General features: G+C 34.9%; 1 long non-coding RNA gene across 1 annotated transcript in view; it reads right to left on the bottom strand.

Moving 5' to 3' along the window:
• The window catches only part of LOC140920314 (uncharacterized), a 1,398-nt gene extending 436 nt beyond the window's left edge, over nt 1-962 (bottom strand). The window contains exon 1 of the long non-coding RNA XR_012163102.1: nt 192-962. This is a non-coding gene — a long non-coding RNA (uncharacterized lncRNA). The remainder of the gene's footprint in view (nt 1-191) is intronic.
• Between the last annotated feature and the right edge of the window lie 6,495 nt (nt 963-7,457).

The following is a 7,457-nucleotide window of genomic DNA, read 5'->3' as shown; positions in this document are numbered from 1 at the left end:
GAGGTATAAATTAAAACAATCAAATTCTTAATCCTAACAAAAATCAAAATCTTACAAAAACCTATTTGTAAGTTTGACTCTATATGACTCGACATTTGTCTTCACCCCAAACTACATACGGAAATGACACATTCTCACTTGTCTCGCTAGTACTATATCAGTTATTACAATCAATAGAGTTCAAACTTTACCTCAAATCGAGCTTTACCACCTCGAGTGGGTTTTGCTCCTCATTCCAAAGCTTCCATACAACCTCCAAACTCAAGGGAGACTTTCAGCACCAACGACAAAAACGACACAAAACAAACGTCAACGAAAGGTCTCACCAAAACCTCGAAATAGTTCCACGTCAACTTTGGAATGACGCGCAGACTAATAGTTCTTCTCGTCTCAAAGGTTTCGGCGCAAATATTACAAAAACAAAGTAGGTTTTTCAAAAACGACGAACGAGCTGATCATAACTAAACAGAACCGCATCAGTGCCAAAATGTCATTTTTCAAAGTGTAATGGCTGGTGTTTTCGTACATAGAAGATGAAAGAAGGTGTTGTGTGGATTTCTTAGGCGGTTTCGGTTTTCACTAACAACATTGGTTGTGGCCGGGATGTCGGTATGAAGTTGGTGGTTTGTTTTTTCGGTACGACAAATATAACCTTTCGAGTTTTGACTCTTAGTGGGAATGAAAGAGGGGGTTACAAGGGTCCCGAATATACTCCTAGTGTTGCAAACGATGCACTATTGAGATTGTGGAAGAAGAGAAAAGTTTAAAAGAAAAAGTGTCATGGGGATGTGTGTTGTTGTTGGAGAAGATGATGACCAAGTAAATGTCCTTTTTCTCCACAGACAAAACACTTTTGATTTTCCTTTTTGGTCTTCGGTGATTGTCATGGCTTGGAAGCCTTTTTCTGGAACTTCTTCCTTTTGGATTTTTGGAGGAGGTGTCTCGGCAACATCCCATGGATATAGTTATGAATGAATTAATGGATTATCTCAATTTTATTAATCTTCATGATCAGGAAAAAGCCCAAGCTGAAACAACGTGTATCAGTCATGGAGATCTTCCGTCCCAATGGCAGCCGATTAGTCCAGAAGAATTTTCATGCACCAGTCATAAAGTACTCAACAATTCTCAATGGCAAATAGGGAGGATACAAGAGACGGGAGAAAGCTCTACTCTACAAGAACAGAACTCTGAAATAAAAATTGAGCGACAGTTTGCAAAAATGAATTTTGAAGAAAATCCCATGGATATAGATACTGCCGAAAATCCCAGAGAAGAAACTTTGAAAGAGATGCTAGAAGACATCTGGCAGTATGATCCAGAGTATTCTCCAGACTATTCTCCAGAGTATTCTCCTAGCTATTTCCCAGAGGAGTACTTGTCAGATCAGAATTTGTCACCAAGTCACGAACCTATCTCTAAAGGATAATCAGTCCAAGATTGTAGTTTTAATTGATAATCTGTGCCTTGAGAAATTGGTCTCCATTATTATTAAATTAATAATTAATAATATATTAAAGATATAACATAATTATGGCTAATGATGATAAACTAATAATTATAATAGTAATTTTTTTCACATAAAAAATTTATAAATATGAGTATTAATTTCATAAATATTGACTTAAATATATTTTAACTTTTCATTATTTTACAAATAATATTTTAAATATTATTTTTTTTATTATAAAATAAATATATGAATCTTAATCTTAAAATATTGGATTAACTAAAATTTTATTTTATATAAAGTTGTGACAAAGACCCGAATTATATTTCTAGACTTTACAAAGTATTTCACTAGAGAACTAGGTTGAGCGTTAGCACAACATATCACCCACAAAGTTATGGTCATACTGAAATAATCATTCAAAATTTGGAAGGCATGTTCATAACTTGTATTCTTGAAGATGGAGGCAATTGGATTGGAGTCACCATTTACCTTTAATAGAATATTCATGTAACAACAATTATCACTCCAGCATATGCATGGCACAATATGAAGCACTTTATGTGAAGAAAAAGAAAAAAAAAAAAATATATATATATATATATATATATATATATATATATATATATATATATATATATATATATATATATATGTAACACCACTATGTTGGTCAGAGGTAGGATATTTAGGAATTCTTTGACCAAAAATAATTCAAGAAACCACTAAGAAGTTAAAGACAATTAAAGAAAATATGAAAATTGCACAAATTAGATAGAAGAGCAATGTAGATAATAAAAGAACATCATTGAAATTTGAAGAAGGCGACCGTGTGATATTGAGAGTGACTCAAAAGTTAGGAATTGGAAGATCTTTCAAAACTATGAAATACAATCCATTATTTATAGGATCCTTCCAACTAAACATCCCCTATTTATAGACCAAGACAACAAAAAGTTAGATTTTTTCATTGTTCTTCTTCCTCATTCTCACGACCAAATAGATATTAAAGGGGGGAAACTCATTCTCTCAATTCACAACACAAAGCAGCATATTATCTCACTCTCCCTTATTCAAATACCAAATCAACAGAAATTGATTTATCTCGACCACCTTTAATTGCATGTTAGGATAGTTATTAGAATACATTGTGGCTGAAAATTGATGATTAGAAATAATCAAACCTTTCATGCGGGTATTTTTATGAGTATTCAATTGAAAAAACTTCTTGTTATAAATCAATTTTATAACTTGTATTACATGTAAAATTGATAGTTATATTTACAAGATATTGTGTTGTCATTGATTGGTTGACATATTATGTTCTAATATAAATGCATTTTCAGTACATCTATAAGGAATATACAACTCTCACGTCAGCAAAAGAAACACTCCAAAAGATCAAAGATTAAAAGGCATGACTCAAAGCAAAAGTGACCATGATCATCTTCCAGCATGTTAACGTTAGTCTCTAGAATGTTAACATCATTCTCTAACATGTTAACATTATTCTCCAACATGAGGACATCATTCTCCATCATCTAACATCAGTCTCCAAAATGTTAATGTAACACCCCGTTTTTCAAAGCGAGGGTATATTTTTTTTTTCTAAAAGTAATTAAAAACGAACAAAGAAATAAATCAGGAAATGCTTTTGGATAAATAATTGAGTCATTATAATTTACAAGCAGCGGAAAAGTTTCTCCAATTACAAATCCAAAACATTTCTACATAAACATCAAATGGTACATGGAACCCATTCAAAGATGATATAAAACTGATAATATTTGTATAAGTACAGTTTTCCAAAACTAAAATACTCCAAACCAAAAAGAAGGACCCCTAGTCCCTATACATCATCCTAATCTGATCATCCTACCAAAAACTATACACCCTGAGTAATCTCCACGCGCCCCGTGAGATCCTCCTAACACAACCGCAGTCAAGCATTCCCATCTCCATCCCTGTCCGTAGGGTACGAACCAGTAGGGCCGTCCTGACTCTCATCTGAGGGCAAAGCCCAGATTTCCACAATAGTGTAAAGGGTCACCAACCAGAAAATAACAGATAACACATAGCAATTAAGTTTTTGAATGCTCAAAACAACTTTTTAACTAAGCATGCACCTTAACAGGATTTTCAATGTGCGAAAAGTTCATACATTACATTGCCAATGAAAATGAAGGTAAAATGCAGTTCTCGATCTCCTAATTAACACATGATAAAACAAAACATGGATAGATTCATGAGCAATTAATCATACAACTAAAAATGAGGATTTTCACTGAGCCAATCGATTGGGCAATCGATTGGGGTGAAGATTTTTAATGAAAACAGAATCCTGGGCTGAATTCAATCGATTGGTAAATCGATTGATTGGTTCCTGAGCCCCTGGTTTCGAGCCAATCGATTTCCTAATCGATTTGGTGAGGGATTCTTAATGAAAACAGAATCCTGGGCTGAATTCAATCGATTGGTAAATCGATTGATTGGTTCCTGAGCCCCTGACTTAAGGCCTAATCGATTGGGCAATCGATTTCGAAAGGGATTTTAAAAAGGCTGATTTACAAAATCGATTGGCTAATCGATTTTGTGAATTGGCCAAGTCCCTGTTTACCCATCCAATCGATTGGGAAATCGATTTCCCTGATCAGTTTTCCAAAAATTCATGAATTAACCTAAGTCATTCCTAATCAAGTTCACCACTTAACACTTAGCAATTTCTACGCGATTACTACGACACACAAAGGTTCGATAACCATCATACTCACACACAATACACAACACATAGCACTTAACACCTTCATCTCAGTTATCACGATAAATCAAAATTCGAATCACTCAATCATAAACTCAAATCAAACATGACTCGCGTGCCAGGCACCCTAATGCAATGCGTATATGCCAAAATGCATGGACTCGGAATTCCAAACCAAAACCCTCCTCGAAGGGCCGTAAATCATAATTGTACCGCCTATCGCAGGCCAAAGTACCAATTACCGAGGTGCCACCTATCACGGGTCAGCACGATTTACTAAAATGCGTAAATCATAAACGTACCACCTATCACGGGTCAGTACAGTTTACCGAGGTGTCACCTATCACGGGTCAACACGATTTACTAAAAGAAAAAGCGGGAATCGTAAATGTACCACCTATCACGGGTCAGTACAGTTACCATGGTGTCACCTATCACGGGTCAACACGATTTACTAAAATATAAATCGCAAACGTACAACCTATCACGGGTCCGTACAGTTTACCAAGGTGCCACCTATCACGGGTCAGCACAATTCACCAAAAATGTAAATCGTAAATGTACCACCTATCACGGGTCAGTACAGTTACCATGGTGTCACCTATCACGGGTCAACACGATTTACTAAAATGTAAATCGCAAACGTACAACCTATCACGGGTCCGTACAGTTTACCAAGGTGTCACCTATCACGGGTCGACACAATTTACCAAATGAAATGCATGAGCATACACAGACTCCATTCACAACAATCGTTAAGCAAATGCAGATATTAAAAGATTCCCCATTTTTAATACCCATTTAACTTAAACGACTTTCAAACAACATTAATTAAATAAGTCATTAAGAGATTCCCCGTTCTTAATACCGATTTAACTTAATGATTTTCAAAACAAAACGTTAAGCAAACAGTCATATTAAGAGATTCCCCATTCTTAATATACTTTTGACTTAAACGATTTTCTCGCAAAACATTCAGTAAACGAGTCATTAAGAGATTCCCCATTCTTAATACTCATTTACCGAAACGATTTTCAAAAACGATAGTTAAGTAACCGAGACATTAAGAGATTCCCCATTCTCAACGCCCAGTTAACTTAAACATTTTCCTCAAATACACATTAAGTAAACCGAGGTATTAAAAGATTCCCCATTTTTAATACTCGTTTAACTCTAATGGTTTTCAAATTCCACAGAAACAAATTCAAACATACTTTCACATTCAAACCATAATTCACAGCAACCACACCAATTAACAAACATCAAGTTTCATTTACCCCAAATCATACACAATGACATTCAAATTCATTTACCACGAAACATTCATCACAATAAACAAAACCTAACTCTTAGGGTTTTACCCATAACGTACTACTTTGGTTTTTCCCCAAATCGATACATTTAACCCTAACAATTTCCTTCCCACACAACTACATATAAGTCCCTAATGCAAGCTAGAAGTTTGGAAGGAGCCCTTACCTCAAAGTTAGCTTTATCGAGAGTTTCCGGTTCCGCGAGAAATTCCGGTAAAATCTCCGCTCGCAACGCCGCTTCCAAATTAGTTCACTAGCACCGTAGCGTGGTGGTGAGCAACTTTCCCTTCTATCTCTTCGAGAAATGAGGTTTGGATCTAGAAGAAACGGAGGGGTTTGTGTTTGGATCTCAAAACCGTTTTTCTTCGTTTTCGAATCAAAGAGGAAGAGTGGAGTTGCGAAAACCTTGATCTAACTCTCACCCAACCTTGGGTCACTAGCTTTGAAGAAAAGGAAGCAACGAAAACGAAAAATGGAGAAGGATGGAATTTTGGGTTTTTCTCGCGTGAGGTTCAGAGGAAGGAGATGGAAATTTGGAAATTTCCTTCCTTTCTTTTTCTTTCCTTTGTTTTTCCTTTCTTCCTTTTTCCTTCCTTCCTTTATATACTATTTTCTTTTCCTTTTCCTTCCTTCTAGTTTTCCTTTCTTTTTCCCTCCAAACAAACATATATAAATATAATAAATATAACTTAACAAATATCTCAAAATCTAGATATTTATTAAATTACCGTTTCACCCGAAACGCATTAAATTCTCCGTAAAGGATTCACCGCAGTTAAATTCAATTTATTTATCGACGAGAAATTCTAATAGGCATCGAAATATCTTTTTGATTATAAAACTCCAAAATATTATTAACTTTGGCTTAAAAGCCTCCGAGCCAAAATCCAAAATATACCAAAAATACATAAAAGGTACTTTAAAATTATGGGTCTTACAGTTAACATCATTCTCCAGCATGTTACAATTAATCTCTAGCATGCTAACATCATTCTCCAACATATTAACAATCAATCTCCAACATGTGTACTTCATTCTTCAGTCTGTTTTGCACGAATCAAAGACAGTCTTGATTTGAATACATTAAGCACATCTCTGAGATGTATGTGCACATTGTAAGACCCATAATTTTAAAGTACCATTTATGTATTTTTGGTGTATTTTGGATTTTGGCTCGGAGGCTTTTAAGCCAAAGTTAATAATATTTTGGAGTTTTATAATCAAAAAGATATTTTGATGCCAATTAAAATTTCTCGTCGATAAATAAATTGAATTTAACTGCGATAAATCCTTTACGGAGAATTTAAGGCGTTTCGGGTGAAACGGTAATTTAACAAATATCTAGATTTTGAGATATTTGTTAAGTTATATTTATTTAAATTAAGTGCGGTAAATCCTTTACGGAGAATTTAATGCGTTACGGGTGAAATGGTAATTTAACAAATATCTTGATATTTTGAGATATTTGTTAAGTTATATTTATTATATATATATGTTTGCTTGGAGGGAAAAAGAAAGGAAAACTAGAAGGAAGGAAAAGGAAAAGAAAATAGTATAAAAGGAAGGAAGGAAAAAGGAAGAAAGGAAAAAGAAAGGAAAGAAAAAGAAAGGAAAGAAAATCGTCAATTTCCATCTCCTTCCTCTCAACCGTGACCCATTTTTCCTCCTTCTCCCGTTTTCATTTTCGTCGCTTCCTTTTCTTCAAAACTAGTAACCCAAGGTTGGGTGAGAGTTACAACAAGGATTTCGCAACTCCACTCTTTCTCTTTGATCCGAAAACGAAGAAAAACGGTTTTTGAGATTTAAACGCAAACCCCTCTGTTTCTTCTAGATCCAAGCTTCATTTCGCGAAGAGTTAGAAGGGAAAGTTGCTCACTACCACGCCGCGGTGCTAGGGGACCAATTTGGAGGCGACATTGCGAGCAAAGATTTTACC

This window comes from Cicer arietinum, chromosome 1 (genome assembly GCF_000331145.2).
Source record: "Cicer arietinum cultivar CDC Frontier isolate Library 1 chromosome 1, Cicar.CDCFrontier_v2.0, whole genome shotgun sequence".
In the NCBI taxonomy this organism is placed as follows: Eukaryota; Viridiplantae; Streptophyta; class Magnoliopsida; order Fabales; family Fabaceae; genus Cicer; species Cicer arietinum.
Note: the sequence above shows the minus strand (reverse complement) of the source record. Positions and strands in the feature narration are given on the sequence as shown.